The sequence below is a fragment of the Melospiza melodia genome, chromosome 10 (genome assembly GCF_035770615.1).
Source record: "Melospiza melodia melodia isolate bMelMel2 chromosome 10, bMelMel2.pri, whole genome shotgun sequence".
Lineage (NCBI taxonomy): Eukaryota > Metazoa > Chordata > Aves > Passeriformes > Passerellidae > Melospiza > Melospiza melodia.
In genome coordinates this window covers 3,073,268-3,089,456 of record NC_086203.1, presented here as the reverse complement: position 1 = coordinate 3,089,456, position 16,189 = coordinate 3,073,268, and positions in this window count along the sequence as shown.

Sequence of the window (16,189 nt, the reverse complement as noted above, 5' to 3'; positions counted from 1 at the left end):
TGAGATTTTTATATTCCGATAGAAAGTGAACAATTTTGAATCTTATATGGAGCATTGACTAAGAAGTGAATGACAGGTTGTCAAAGTAATTGGGGAACAATATACCATAAATAAAAATAAGTTTACATGTAGATAATAGGTAAACCACCTTGCTAAGAAAAAAACCAGACCTGCCAATACTAAAATCACTAAGGCTGTTTCATCTGTCTAAGTACAAAAAAATTGCTGAAAAGTGTCAGAGATCCTTAAGAGCATTACTATATACAGGAAATTCCAGGTATTGGGAAAAATGAAGAAAATTTTAGTATGCAATTCCCAGAGGTAACCTGGAATTTATTGGTGGATTTGTTGCCAAATTTCTGAGAGCAGACTGGAAAAGCATAGGGGCTGGTCAGCCCATGTGTGGGCATTTAGAGCAGTGTGAGGGATGTTTCTGGGATCAACCGCAGTGAAGAAGAGCAGCAGACAATTACTGTGACAATCTCTTTGCTGGCTGTAGAGTTTGTGTCAGTCAGTTCCCTGGGGCGTGGGGAGCTGTCACGGGGCAGGGAGGGCCAGGGCTGGCAGTGGCTGCTCAGGGATGGCTTTGGCCCGTGTCCCTCCAAGCAGCCACTGCCCAAGCAGCTGCGCTGTCCCCGGGCTCTCCTCCCGGCCTGCTGGGCTTTGTTGGGTGGCACAGCCTGTGCCAAGGGGCGGCAAGGTGCCTGCAGGCCCCAGCTCTGGGGGAAACGGAGAACGTCCTGCCCGCATCCACCGTGCTGCCAGCTCAGCAGTGCAGCACAGCACGGGTTTACGCTCCACATTGCTCCCACAGGTGCATCCGGCCCCACCACAAGTGTTCCTGATTCCCAGAAGAGGTGTGAAAAATGGCAATCCCTTGTTTGTAAAGTTTTAAAATTTTATTAATAATAAAATGTTTATAAAAATAGCAATATCATTAGAGTGATAAAAATTTTGGACAATTTTGATTAGGAGAATAGGAGACAATAGAAACAAAGAGTTACGGACATCTGGGTACCTATTTTCTGGGCAACAGAAGTCCAGAAAGGAACACATCTTAACGGAGGATTAACCCTTAAAATCAATAAGCTGTTGCATGTTCATACATCTCATACATGATGCATACATTCCATTCAAACACAGGATTTTGTCTGGTCCTTGTCAACTTCTCCCTCTCAATCCTAACTGGCTTCCTGAGGGCTGAGCGAGGCAGGAGGAAGTTAGTTTCTTCTGATAGGAGAGCAATAAATTCTTTTTCTCTGAAAAATTTCAGTGTTCTATGGCTGCTACGTCGCTATGAGCCCTTGCTTTCAAACAAGTATCTTACATTGTGTAGTTTATATTCTAACATTCTGTTATAACCTAAAATTATATTTATAAGACTACTTGATAAAATTAATACAACATTAGTTCTAAGATAACACATATAATATTCATTTTAATATTTGCAAAAAGCCAATCATAAAACAACCATGTTTCCCAGGGGTTTGGAAGTGATGGCTGTTGGGGAACACTCTTGTTTACTTCTGATAAGGGCAAGTTTGAGCTTCTATTGATGCCAGGAAAGTATCTGGAAGTGCTCAACAGAGCCCTGAGTGAGAGTTTCCCTGTTGTGGTGCATGTTTTTGATTTTAATTCGGTGCTACTGGTAAGTTTTATAACACCCTCTTATTTGATATTGTTATACCATATTTTTTTGCCAATGGGTTGTTCCTTTCCCCTCTGTGTTGTTGGCTTTGCCCTAGTTGTCCATCTCCCCAAAGTCCTGCCCTTTTGTTCCCTGTTCTTGCTCCCATTCAATGCCAATCCCTCCCCAAGCCTGCCCCTTTCTCTAGATACTTCCCTATCCATTTGGTATCCTTTGAAATCCTATTGGTTTGTTTAAGTTGTCCTCCTCCTCTGTAATCCCCTATTGGTTTAAACAATGCATTCCCCGCCTTGTGTTCCACCCTCAGTTTGTCCCAATTGGACTGTGTCCTCCCCAGGGACCTCCCCAGTTTGGAAATCGGTGTATGGCTTTAATTCAGTGTCATTCTGTCGCCGAGTCGGCAGGGAACAAACATACAGAAGAGCTCTCCCTGTTCCGTGTCCCTACCCCAGCACAGTCCACCTGTGCTGTAAAGCAGCTGTGCCCTACAGCCAAACCCCAGAGCTGACAGTTTTCTGGGGGCAGCCCACTCTGGGTGGTGGTGTTGGCAGCTAGTCGGGCTGAAGAAATCGGGCACTGCAGCAGTTCCCAAGTGAGCTCTTCTCTTGCAATAAAGAGATGGAGCTGCCAGCCCAGTGTCCGGGTGGCAGCAGCAGCAGCAAAGCCCACCTGGCAGCAGCATGGGCTGAGCTCCATGGCAAGGAGCAGCCGTGGATGGCCACGGTGTGGGCAGGCAGGAGCCAGGCAGGGGCTGCTGTGACCAGCGGCGGGGCCCCGAGGGCTGGGGGAGCCCATGCTGAGCGTCCCTGGGCTGAGAGCACATTTCCTTCCCTGGCATCAGCTTGGCCTGGGCCTCGTCCAGTGGCATGCCCAGGGAAAGAGGGAAGCCATCGGGAGGTGCTTTCATTGAGAACAATGGAAAGAGGCTGGACTCTGAAGGAAGTCCTTCATAGCCTGAGGGATGAGCTCAGAGCCCGACAGACACTGGGCCTGTGGCAGCCCCAGATCTCTTATCAGCAGAGAGGGGATTTGCCCCCCAGGCCTCATCTGTTCACCCAGGGACACATGGTGAACACAAACAGACAGAAGATGGCTCAGCACTGGTGCTGCTCCCTGAGTGTTATGTTTGGGTCCCTCTAAAGGCATGCAGGGGCTTTGGGTCACCTCTGTCCTGTGCAGGGGACTGGGGACACCAAGAAATTGTGCAGGGAATTTAATGTATGCCCAAAGGTGTACAGGGGCTGAGGGACAGCTGTAAATTGAGCAGGGCTTTGGGGTCTCTTCTGGAGGCCACAGGGGATTTTAGGATGGCTGAGGACACCCATAAGATGTGGACGGGGTTTGGGTGTCCCCTAAAGCGTGCAGGTACCCTGATGTCCCGTGCTGCATAATTTTTGTCAGCTTTGGCATCAAGTTCTTCACTTTTTAAACACGAGCCAAATGGCCGCACAGCACAGAGCAGGGACTCGTTGTTAGCATGGCAGGGCTGCTGCTGCCTGCAATAGTGGGAATCACCAACATGAGTGGAATTTTGGATTTGGCATTGCTGTTGTATGTAGAACCATGGAAAGCCTCACTTGTCCAATGTTTTATAACTCACTTCCTGTGAAAAACAAAATGACATTGCAAATAGGTACCAGGAGGAACATCCTCTCCTCCCTGGAAGGGTACCTCTTGAGATCCATTCCAACAAAATCCTGCCCCAGCCATGAGGTCACAGCAAGCTCTGAGGTCACAGAGGTGCCAGAGCCCCGTGGTTGCACAGCAGCACAAGGAGCGAGCAGTCAGTCCTTGAGCACAACTGTTGCGGCAGCAGCAGCGGTGGTGGCAGCAGTGGTGCTGACATTGGGACAGCGGTGTCAGGACAGCGGTGGCAGCAAGAGCTGCGGGACTGGCAGAGGGCAAGGCAGCATGGCCCTTGCTCTGCGCCTCTTCCTCCTGCTCCTCCTGGCCGTGGCCCTGCCTGCCAGGGCTGCCCAGGCTGCTCCGCTGCAAGCGCGGGGAGCAGGTGAGCCGGCAGCCTGGCTCCCCTTTCCCGGGACAGCGCTCCCTGCTCCCCGGGAAGCGCTGGGGATGGTTTTCCCCAGGCCTTTAGGGAGGGTTTCCTCTGGGGGAGGGAGAGAGCCCCCACGGGCCCTGGGCTGGCCCTGTTTCCTCTCCCGGGATGTGTCCCAGGGCCTGCAAAGAGGGTGCAGAGTGACCAGGAGCCTGCCCAGAGCTCCCCAGGCCCCTGTGCAGCTTTGGCCTTGTCCATTGACATCTGGCCCCCACCGCCTTACCCGACCACCTTGCAGTACCCAGTTCCCGGGGGGAGAAGGGGATGCCAGTGCATCATGGAAATGGGTCTGGTCTTTGCTCCCTTCTAGATTTGGATCGCGACTTTGATGATTTAGAATTGTTGTTGAATGATATTTCGAATGTCTTGAAGAATGCTGGAGGTAAGCTCTCCTCCCGGCCTTCTGGGCTTTGTTGGGTGGCACAGCCTGTGCCAAGGGGCGGCAAGGTGCCTGCAGGCCCCAGCTCGGGGGGAAACGGAGAACGTCCTGCCCGCATCCACCGTGCTGCCAGCTCAGCAGTGCAGCACAGCACGGGCTGACGCTCCCCATTGCTCCCACAGGTGCAGCCAGCCCCACCACACGTGTTCCTGATTCCCAGAAGAGGGGTGAAAAATGTTAATCACTTGTTTTTAAAATTTTAAAATTTTATTAATAATAAAATGTTTATAAAAATAGCAATATCATTAGAGTGATAAAAATTTTGGACAATTTGGATTCGGAGAATAGGAGACAATAGAAAGATAGAGCTACAGACATCTGGGTACCTATTTTCGGGGCAGCATAAGCCCGATAAAGGACAGACTTGAATGGAGGATTAACCCTTGGAAACCATAACCTCTTGCATATTCATGCATCTCATACATGATGCATAAATTCCATTCAAGCACAGGATTCTGTCTGGTCATCGTCAACTTCTCCCTCTTAGTCCTAACCGGCTTCTTGTGGGCTGAGCGAGGCAGAAGAAGTCAGTTTCTTCTGATAGGAGAGCAATAAATTCTTTCTCTGTGAAAGATGTCGGTGTCCTGTGGCTGCTATATTTGCAAAAAGCCAATAATAAAATACACATTTCTCAGAGGACCTCAGAATGGGTTGCTGTTGGGGAACACTCTGTTTGCTTGGGATAAGGGCAAGTTTGACCTTCTGTTGATGCTGGAAAGGATTTGGAAGCGCTCACCAGAGCCCTGACTGAGAGCTTCCCTGTTGTGGTGCATGTTTTTGATTGTAATTCGGTCCTAGTAGTCAGTTTTATCACAACCCCTTATTTGGTATTGTTATACCATATTTTATTTCCAATGAGTTGCTCGATTCCCCCCTGTATTGCTGGTTTTTCCCTAGTTGTCCATCTCCCCAAAGACCGGCCCTTTTGTTTCCTGTTCCTCCTCCCATTCAATGTCAGCCCCTCCCCAAGTCTGCCCCTTTCTCTAGATGCTTCCCTATCAATTTTTTATCCTTTGAAACCCTACTGGTTTGTTTAAGTTGTCCTCCTCCCCTGTAATCCCCTATTGGTTTAAACATTGTATTCCCCGCCTTGTGTTCCGCCCTCAGTTTCTCCCAATTGGACTGTGTCCTCCCCAGTTTGGAAATCGGTGTATGGCTTTAATTCAGTGTCATTTTGTCACCGAGTCGGCAGGGAACAAACATACAAGAAGAGCTCTCCCTGTTCCGTGTCCCTACCCCAGCGCAGTCCACCTGTGCTGTAAAGCAGCTGTGCCCTACAGCCAAACCCCAGAGCTGACAGTTTTCTGGGGGCGGCCCACTCTGGGTGTTGGTGTTGGCAGCTAGTCGGGCTGAAGAAATCGGGCACTGCAGCAGTTCCCAAATGAGCTCTTCTCTTGCAATAAAGAGGTGGAGCTGCCAGCCCATGTCCGGGTGGCAGCAGCAGCAGCATAGCCCACCCGGCAGCAGCACAGGCTGAGCTCCGTGCCCAGGAGCAGCCGTGGATGCCCACGGTGTGGGCAGGCAGCAGCCAGGCCGGGGCTGCTGTGACCCGTGGCGGGATCCCGAGGGCTGGGGGAGCCCATGCTGAGCGTCCCTGGGCTGAGGACACATTGCCTTCTGGGGGATGATCTGGGCCTGAACCTCATGAGACACAATGTGATATTTTGGGGTCTGTGCTCAGAGGTGAAGGGGTCCCTCATGAGGCACAAAGTGATATTTTGGGGTCCCTGCTGAGGGGTTCAGGGATCCCTCATGAATCACAAAGGATTATTGATGGCCACTCCTAAGGTGTGCAGGGATCCCTCATGAGGTGTGCAGCGGGGTTACATTTGAGGGTGTTCTTTACTCTTTTCAGCACAGCGAAGGGTCACTTGGCCGAGGTTTTGCAAAGCTGGGAGAAAGCCTCTTGCAAAGCCTTGGGCCCGGCCTGCGGGCACAGCGGACAGGTGGAGCCCATCCCCTGGGGCCAGGCCGGGCTGCTCAGGCCGGGCCGGGCCGGGCCAGGCTCGGGCCCCGGCAGGGAAGGGCCGCGGCCCTGGGCTCTGATGAGGCTGCTGAGCTCCGCCCTGGCCCTGTGCTGCAGCCCAACACATTTACAGCCAGGGCCGTGCCCTGGCCCACAGGAGACACCCGGGGCTGCAACTGAGGCCGCACCTTCTCCCATTCAAGGGGGCTGGCTCTGTTCCTTTGGGGCACATTAGGAGCAACCGGAACCCTTGAGGGTGCTATACAATAGGACAAATCTTCCTCGACTGAAGGATACAAATTACGCTCCTTTCTTTCTTTACATCCCACACACTCCCTCTCATCATTCACTTCTAAAACCAAGATACCGCACTCCTTTTCCCATTCCTCTTTCTGGTATAAAACAAAAACAAATCCAAATATGGTATTTCATCCCATTTCTCATTTCTCCTTAAAAATTGCATCAAAGATTCCATTATCCCCAATTCCAGTGTACCATTCACTGGCCATCCCACTTCCCCAATCTCATATTCAGGCCACCAATGATTACAATAATCTATCATTTTGCTTTTATCCCATTCTTGATAATACCCCTCACTTTTCCATCGTTCAATATACAACCTAATGGCGTATTTTCAGGTATTTTACCATTGGCTTGCACTAAGGTTTTAAAAGTTTTAAAAAACATCATATTACAGCCTTTAATTCCACCTTTAATCCCAATAAACCAGTACACCTTAAACCAATATACCTTCTCGCCATCTTTCCCTAAAAAAAAAAAAACAGGAGGCGAGTTCCGGTCCTGCGTCCTTAGACGTCTTATGGCCAGAGCCTAGGCTTTTCTACCAACCACCAAATCCAAATCCAATTATCACCTTTTTCCAATATAAAGCACCTTCGGGCTTACCTTGGAAGTTTGTCCGACAGGCGCGGGGGGTCGGGCACGACCGATGACTCCCCGAGAAGTGCTCGGTGCCGGCTTGGAGTGGATCGAGACGTGAACCGCCCCGGCAACCCTCGGAGTCCTGCCGCAGTTGCTAGAAAACTGTTGCCCGATTGATAATGACACAAAACTCAGATAAGTTTTGTGGGTGCTTTATTAAGGGCCTGGGGAGCTGGTGGACTAACGTCCCAAGCCCGAGCCCCCAATTTCACGTATGGGTGCTTCCCTCTTATACATGCGATTCATAACAAAGTCTCCAAGAAACAGTTCCCCATTCCCCTTGCCTAGTCACAGACCCCTTGTGATACATTCCTTGGTTCACAAACAAGATCATTAATCTTCTGCTTATCTTATTCTAAGAGCATTGTAGGCTGCCTCCAGACAGGTTAGCATTCTTACTTTCCTGCACTAGTTTAAATATTTATTAAATCCCTAAGACTACCTGCTAGGTTACACACAAAACCCAACACACTTTCAACGGCTACAAACCTGCTTTTAACAAACCAATTCACACACAACTCACTACAATTAAACATTTTGCTAAATTTCATTTCTTTTCCAACACATTCAAACATGCAATACTTAATCATTTTCGTTTACTTTTTCCCCCTTCAGGATTCCCATTCCATCCCAAAACTGTATCATCGCCAGTGGGCTGTCCTGAGGAATGCTCCCTTCCTGAGAACCCCCCTCAAAGTTCCCAGATACCCTAAACTCCTGCGAATTTTTCACACAATCCGCAGCCCCTGGGTCTAAGGACTTACTTTTTCCCTGACCCATCTCTGGCGGCAACAAACTCAGAGATCCCCGGTACCAGGAGAGTCTTGGTTTTCCACACTCACCTCGTGGTTCAACTTCCTCACTTACTACTCTGTCTCACTGCCTTTTCAATCTACTTGTTCCACTCCTATTTCTCACTCTTTCTCAATCCATTAGCCATGTTCTCTCACCATCTAATCTCATACTAAATTGCCAGCTACCAAGCCCTCCAAGGAAATTGAACCTATTCAATCACTCTCCTTCTCATTCTCCCTACTGAGTCAATCCCTCCTGCTCAAGGACCTTCCCACAGGTGCTTGGACCAGGGACACCCTCCTTCCCCCATGGTCAAACCCTCCTGGGGTCTCCACTCGTTCACTTTTCTTTCACTTCCCTCCTTTACTGGCCAGTCTCCTTGCGGATATCTTGGAAACGCGGTACCGGGAGGCCTCACCCGCTTGAGGGGTGCAGGACTGCCCAGCCTCTGTCCCAGATACTCCACACACACTCACACATGCATACAGCCACCCCCCAGACCCAAAACCTGGTGATACTCACAGCCTCCTTTTCTCTTTGAGGGTCATTTTTGATGAAGGCCTCTCCTCTTCTTTGATGTCCCTAACTCACCCTTGGGTTACACATGTGCACCAAGCCAGTAGAATGTAAGGCAAAACTAACATATTACCACATTTAAGCATCAAAGCAATAAATCTTTTATAGCTGGCATTTTCCTGGGACCCATCCAGATTTTCCCTTCTTTCTGTTAATTTTAATAATTGTTATCTCTTGCTTTTTCATGTCCTTGAACATCTGCAGGAAAGAGGTGGGGGGTGGAAACCCTCCTCTCCCTTTCTTTCTTGGCATGACACGTTTTAACTGTTTTATTATTTCCAAATATTAATTACTGAATGAATATTGATTATTGTATAAATTTTGGCAGCAAAATTCATACCTATTTACCATAAAACAAATCCGGCTGATAGGTGAGGAAGGAGAATTCAAGTTCATTTAAAGCACTGCTCAATTCAGGGTTGGCTTTTTTTTGAGTGAATTGATGCTAAGAACTATTTTCTCACATATGGCGGCGTTTCTCTGCAAAGAGGCTTTGATGAGAAATTTCTGACCACATTTGCTTTTGCTCTTTAAGATAAGTCAAGAACATGAGTAGCTTTGTTGAGGAATGGAGAATTGTTTGTAGCTCAGGAGGAACCTTACATTTTAGCACAGGAGGAAGGTCAGGCACAGGTTTAAATGCTTTCTCCTCCTGGAGTGACACACTTTCAGAGGAGTCTGTGACGAGAAGTCCCCTCAGCCACTGCCAGGGCTGTCTGCCTCCTCTGCAGGCTCAGTATTCTGGGAGTTCCACGAGCCTCACCTGCAACTATATTTTCCTCTGAATATTTCTTGTTGTGCAGTACACAGGAAGAATGTTTGGTGCTAGATTCCCTATTTGGGCTTTGAGGTAAATCTCAGTAATGCTGGTGATTTTTATGTCCAGATCAACTTTTTATGGATAGTAAGGAAAAAGGAAGCAATACCATGGAAAATTAATTGCTGAAAATGTGAGCAGCCCAACCACACTAAAAATGAAATCAAAACTGAATTTTTTTTTTTTTTTTTTTCCCATTGACAGGTAAGGCAAAACATGCAGTGCTAATAAAGTCTTTAAGAGATGCAACCAGCTCCCAACTGTATGAAAAGAAAAGAGGTAAAGGATGAGAAAGGGCATGGGAAGAATCTTCAGCCCTTCCTGTTGAAGGTCCAAGAGTGTGAAAACTGACTCTGGCTGTTGCCCTTAGGTAACATATGCTCATTGTAGAGGAGGGCAGGTGGCCAAGCTGTTGGTGGCCCAAGCCCTGCGTGGCTGGCCCAGTTGCAGTCCTAGTTGGACCAGGGCGGTGGGCTCGGGAGGGGAGGAGGTGGGGGGATCTCGGGAGGCTTCCGCTTCAAGGCCGGGCTGGGGGGCCGTGGGGGAGGCACGGAGGGCTGGTGCTCTGCTTTCTTGGGCAACTGCTGCTGCCGAGGCCTCGTGTGAGAGCTGTCAAAGGCGACGGTCTCTGGGCTCTCTGGGGGCGAGGGAGAGGCACGCCTTCTTGGCCGGGTTGATGGAGCGGCAGCAGCGCGACTGTGGAGAGAGGAGGCGGCTGAGGCCCCAGCTGCCAGAGGCACACAGGGAGCCTCCTGCACAGCAGGGCCCAGAGCTGGCAAGGCTCCCCAGCACGGCTGGAGCTGCTGGCACAGCTTGGCCCAGCTGCACAGCTGCCCCTCAAGGCCCCGGCGAGCAGGGCACGGCTCTGGGCAGGCTCCCTGGCCAGGAGCGGGCCCCAGAGCGCCTCTGCCTTCCAAGGGAAATCTCGTCCCTGCTCTTTCTCCTTCCCGCCTTGCTCTGCCTCTGCCTTGAGCCCCTGGGACTGCTCTTGGCCAGGCAGCCTCAGTGGGAGTCAGCACTGGCTGCAGCCCCAGCGGGGCCCCAAGACAAGGCCCAGAAATGAGGAGGCCAATGAAAGCTCTGGGCAGCAGCAGAACCCTCAGCAGAGTTCTTTGGACAGCCATGGACTTGCCACACCGACACTGCAGCCTCTCTGTTCCCTGAATGTTCCCTGACTGTGTGCGGACTTTGAAGAATCTGGTGGGAAGAGATGAGCAACAACTTACCGTTTCTTTCCCTTCCACCACCGGAACCCAACATAGCACAGCACCATGGAAATTGGCACAGTGAACAGCGTCACTACCGTGCCTATCATGCAGGACCTGCGCACGTCCTGGGGGCAGATAATTCTTGGGTTTTTCCGTGGATTCTGGGCGTCAGTGTCTGACTTGCCAAGCACTTCTGTGGGAGCAATGGGGAGCGTCAGCCCGTGCTGTGCTGCACTGCTGAGCTGGCAGCACGGTGGATGTGGGCCGGACGGTCTCCGTTTCCCCCAGAGCTGGGGCCTGCAGGCACCTCGCCGCCCCTTGGCACAGGCTGTGCCACCCAACAAAGCCCAGCAGGCCGGGAGGAGAGCCCGGGGACAGCGCAGCTGCTTGGGCAGTGGCTGCTTGGAGGGACACGGGCCAAAGCCATCCCTGAGCAGCCACTGCCAGCCCTGGCCCTCCCTGCCCCGTGACAGCTCCCCCAGCCCCAGGGCACAGAGTCAGGCCCTGTCAGGACCCAGTGCAGCCCCTGCCCAGTCGGGAGCCAAGGCTGGCTCTGGCCCTGGGCTCGCGGCAGGGCTCCCGCTCGGGGCTGCTCCTGTGCCTTGGGCCTCTGGGCACTCAGGGCCAGCTCCGGAGCAGCTGCAGCGGGAGGGACAGTGGTGCACGGGTCCCCTTTCCCCGGGGCTGTGAACGAGCTCCAGAGGCCTCCAAGGCTCCAGAGGCTCCTCCAGCTTTGGCTGCTGCTGGGCCGGGCAAGGGCAGGCCCTGGGGGAAGAGCTGCTGCCACACAGCCCCGCCAAGGGCTGAGCCTAGCGGAGCAATTATCTCCTGTACCTGTGCCCATGTCTGGCATCTCCTCCTTTCCTGCATCAGTGGCTGGCACAAAGCCATTGCTTCCTACAGGATATGGCCCCATCTGCATGGACTTTTGCTCCATCGCTTGAGAAAGGAAAAAGCACAGCTCTATCCAATGGAATCATTGCAGGAGGTGGCAACTTCAGGAGACAATACTTGTCAAGTCATGGATAAGGATCAGTAAAATAGCCAGGTTATTGGGGCTGGGCCAGGGCCCTCCCTGACCGAAAAAGCCCCTACACCTGATTTGACTGGAGATTAGGAAATTGCAGGGGATCTCAGGGCATGTATGGCCCGTGGTGCAGTTTGGGCTGCCTGTGAACTGATGCCAAATGCCTTCCTGCAGAGGCTGGGGAGAAGCTGCAGCCAGGCCAGGCTGGCAAACAGCCCTGCAGGGCGTGGAAGCAGCAGTGGGGCAGCGAGGCTGCCATGGATCCCTTCCTGCTGTGCCGGGCACGGCGTGTCCAGATGTGCAGCCAAAGCCCCCGGCTGCTGAGCCCCAGGACAAGGCTGAGGGAAATGCACCCACCACGGCGCCTCTCCAGGTCATTCAGCATCTGGTCCAGATGTTTGGCCGCCTCCAAGGATTTCGTGTCTCCTATGTCTCGGTTCTTCCATTTAGGAGGACCTTAATGGAAAGTTCCATTTCTCCTTCAGGCACAAGTGGCAGTGAGTGCACCTGGGTGATTGGTGCCGTCCAAGGAACTCCCTCGGCTCTGCCTTCCACTCAGGAGCAGGGCCAGGGGGACCTCGTGCCTGCAGTGGCCCCACACTGGGATGGAAGGAGCCCCCTGTGGGGCAGTCGGGGCAGAAAGGACTCCCTGGAGCTGCCAGCAGCTCCAAACCCAGCCGCAGGCAAGGCCAGGGCTTGGCAGTGGCAGAAGGAGCAGCTCGGGCTCCCTGGGGCCGGCAAAGGAGCTGAGAAAGGCTCAGCCCCGGGGCACAGCCCTGGGCCCGGCCCCTTCCCTCTCTGCTCTTCTCTGTGGCTGCACTGAGCGCACAGAAGGACACAGTGGCATTGCACACGGGAGGGGGATGGACAGATAAATGCTCCTTCCTCCCACTGACAGCGATCCTGTGGGATCACAGAAGGGAGAAGGGCAAGATGTCCAGCTTCTTTAAACCCTGAGATTATGTTCAGGGACAGGGCTCATGAATGAGCCGTTGCCACATTGACACTGATTATTTTTCAGGAAAGGCACACAGAGAACTTGCCTGCACCATGCCCTCGAGACTTCATAGTGTCGTTCACCAGCTTTTCCATATAAGCCATCTTTTCGTTCCAGTCTAGAAGAGAGCAAAGACCAGGACATTTCCATGGTGTGCTGGCATCCCCCACTGCCTATAGGAAATGGGCACTGCAAGGGGGTCATGTAAGGCTGTGGGTGCCAGATGTGAATGCACAAGGCCAAACTGTACATGGGCCTGGGGAGCTCTGGGCTGGCTCCTGGTCACTCTCCACCCTCTTTGCAGGCCCTGTGACACATTCCTGGAGAGGAAACAGGGCCAGCCCAGGGCCCATGGGGGCTCTCTCCCTCCCCCAGAGGAAACCCTCCCTGAAGGCCTGGGGAAAACCATCCCCAGCGCTTCCCGGGGAGCAGGGAGCGCTGTCCCAAGAAAGGGGAGCCAGGCTGCCGGCTCACCTGCTCGCTGCGCTTGCAGCGGAGCAGCCTGGGCAGCCCTGGCAGGCAGGGCCACGGCCAGGAGGAGCAGGAGGAAGAGGCGCAGAGCAAGGGCCATGCTGCCTTGCCCTCTGCCAGTCCCGCAGCTCTTGCTGCCACCGCTGTCCTGACACCGCTGTCCCAATGTCAGCACCACTGCTGCCACCGCCGCTGCTGCTGCCGCAACAGTTGTGCTCAAGCACTGACTGCTCGCTCCTTGTGCTGCTGTGCAACCACGGGGCTCTGGCACCTCTGTGACCTCAGAGCCTTCTGTGACCTCATGGCCAGGGTGGAGTTGTGTGGGGAGTGGGATCTGCCTTCTTTGGCAGGGAGCTCGTCCTGCCCAGCTGCTCTGTCCAAGGGCTGTGACACAGTCCCAGCCCAGCTGATCTCACAGGCTGGGCCATGAATGGATGGAGAGCAGCCCTGCCAAGAAGGACTTGGAGGTGCTGCAAGATGAGAGGCTGCACATGAGCCAGCCATGTGCATCCAAAGGAGAGTGCCCAGCAGCTTGAAGGAGGTGATTCCACCCCTCTGCTCTGGTGAGACCCCACCTGGAGTACTGTGGAAGAGGTTTTACAGTGAGCTCTGTGAGCCACTGAGAACTCTGATAAGAGGATCCATGTTTACCCCTGAAAGAATTTCCTACCATGGTTGTTGACAAAGAAACCAAGAAAGAAAGAAGGATAAATAAGATAAATCTGCAACTGCCTAGTCCATGAAGCATTTTGCTTGTCTCTTGTGACCAGTGAGTAAAGTGTAAACTTATGAGCTTTGTAAGAATGTAGAACGAGCATGCATGCTAGAATAAAAACAGTGTTTGAAGCCTTCTGGAAATGGAGTGTGTTGCTTTGTACTATCTTTGTCTGTACCACGACAGAGTACTGCATCCATCTCTGGGCTCCCCACACAGGAAGGCCATGGTCCTGTTGGATCTAGTCCAGAGGAGGGACAAATTGCTCTGAGGGCTGGAGCCCTTCTGCTTTGGAGACAGGCTGGGAGAGCTGGTGGCGTTCAGCCTGGAAGAGAGCAGACTCCAGGGAGACCTGATTGCTGCCTTTCAGTACCTTAAGGGGGCTTGTAAAAGAGATGGGACAGCACTTTTAGTAGAGCCTTTTGTGAGCAGACCGACTGAGAGGGAATGCTTTTAATCTAGAAGATGGTCGATTCAGACTGGACAAAAGAAACCCATTTTTTACACTAGGTCTGGAAGGCCTGGCACAGGTTGCCCAGAGAGGTGGACATCCATCCCTGCAGACATTCAAGCTCATACTCTCAGCAACCTGACCTACTTGGACTAGATATCCTTTAAATGTCCCTTCCAAGCCAAGCCATTCTGTGTTCCTGGACACCATCAAAGCAGTGCTGGATTAGTGTTGGGATGATTATGTGGCACCTGCATTTTGGTAGTTGGGTCCTTTAGCAATTGGCCCTGAGAGCATTCATGGGCTGGGCAGGGAAGTCTGCAAATAACAGACAGTGTGCTCAAGGAGAAACAGGGGAGGAACACTGCTTCTATTTCAGATAAATTTTGCTACCCATTCTTAGTTAAGAAATAAAGGAATGTCCTGAAGATCCCTTCATGTGGGCGCATTATTGGCCGTATCAGTACTTGTGTTCTGTATATCATGTAAGTTGTTAATGCTTCTTGCCCCATTTATCACTGGATGAAACCCAAATACTGCATTGCTCCTTGTCTACTTGCTTCCAAGTCAAGCAAATTTTGGTCATGATTGAGTGGGACATATTCATCTGTTCACAAACAAATTCTTCTTTCCATTCACACAGTGGCAAGATTGTTTGTGGATTTGCTAATCGGACTGGAATTAAGGTCTGCCTCTCACTAGAATTAAAGCTGATGCATTAGGATGTAAAGTTTTGAGTAATTTGTCCTGGTGTCTGGCACTGTAGAGAGTTGTTCTGGAATTAAATGACACTTGAAGACACGTGTAGTCTACCATACTTCTGGCATACTAGAAGTGAAAAAACAGCCTTTGAAACACAATTTTATCCTTTCTTCCTCCTCGTCCCAGGAATTTCAATGTCTGAGGTCTAAGCTCTTCAGCTGCCTCACAAACATTGTTTTAATTCAGACAGGCATCCATGCCTTGAGCCAGAAATCTGTCCTGTGGCTGTGAAGCTTGAAGCAATGTAGGTTTATAGCACTAAAAGTAATAATCCATTCCCAGGTTAAACCAATCATTTCCCAAGTAAGCCTACCTATGCTCAGGGATGTTTCAAAAAGGATCATTGTAAAGGCTTGGAATGGGGAGAAAGTGTGTCATCAAAATTAAAAAGACAGCTTTCTGAGATTTTTATATTCCTATAGAAAGTGAACAATTTTGAATCTTATATGGAGCATTGACTAAGAAGTGAATGACAGGTTGTCAAAGTAATTGGGGAACAATATACCATAAATAAAAATAAGTTTACATGTAGATAATAGGTAAACCACCTTGCTAAGAAAAAAACCAGACCTGCCAATACTAAAACCACTAAGGCTGTTTCATCTGTCTAAGTACAAAAAAATTGCTGAAAAGTATCGGATATCCTTAAGAGCATTACTGTATACCGGAAATTCCAGGTATTGGGAAAAATGAAGAAAATTTCAGTATGCAATTCACAGAGGTAACCTGTAATTTACTGGTGGATTTGTTGCAAAATTTCTGAGAGCAGACTGGAAAAGCATAGGGGCTGGGCAGCCCATGTGTGTGCATTTAGAGCAGTGTGAGGGATGTTTCTGGGACCGACCGCAGGGAAGAAGAGCAGCAGACAATTACTGGGACAATCTCTTTGCTGGCTGTAGAGTTTTTGTCAGTTGGTTCCCAGGGGCTGGGGCAGCTGTCACGGGGCAGGGAGGGCCAGGGCTGGCAGTGGCTGCTCAGGGATGGCTTTGGCCCGTGTCCCTCCAAGCAGCCACTGCCCAAGCAGCTGCGCTGCCCCCGGGCTCTCCTCCCGGCCTGCTGGGCTTTGTTGGGTGGCACAGTCTGTGCCAAGGGGCGGCAAGGTGCCTGCAGGCCCCAGCTCTGGGGGAAACGGAGAACGTCCTGCCCGCATCCACCGTGCTGCCAGCTCAGCAGTGCAGCACAGCACGGGCTGACGCTCCCCATTGCTCCCACAGGTGCGGCCAGCCCCACCACACGTGTTCCTGATTCCCAGAAGAGGTGTGAAAAATGTTAATCCCTTGTTTTTAAAGTTTTAAAATTTTATTAATAATAAAATGGTT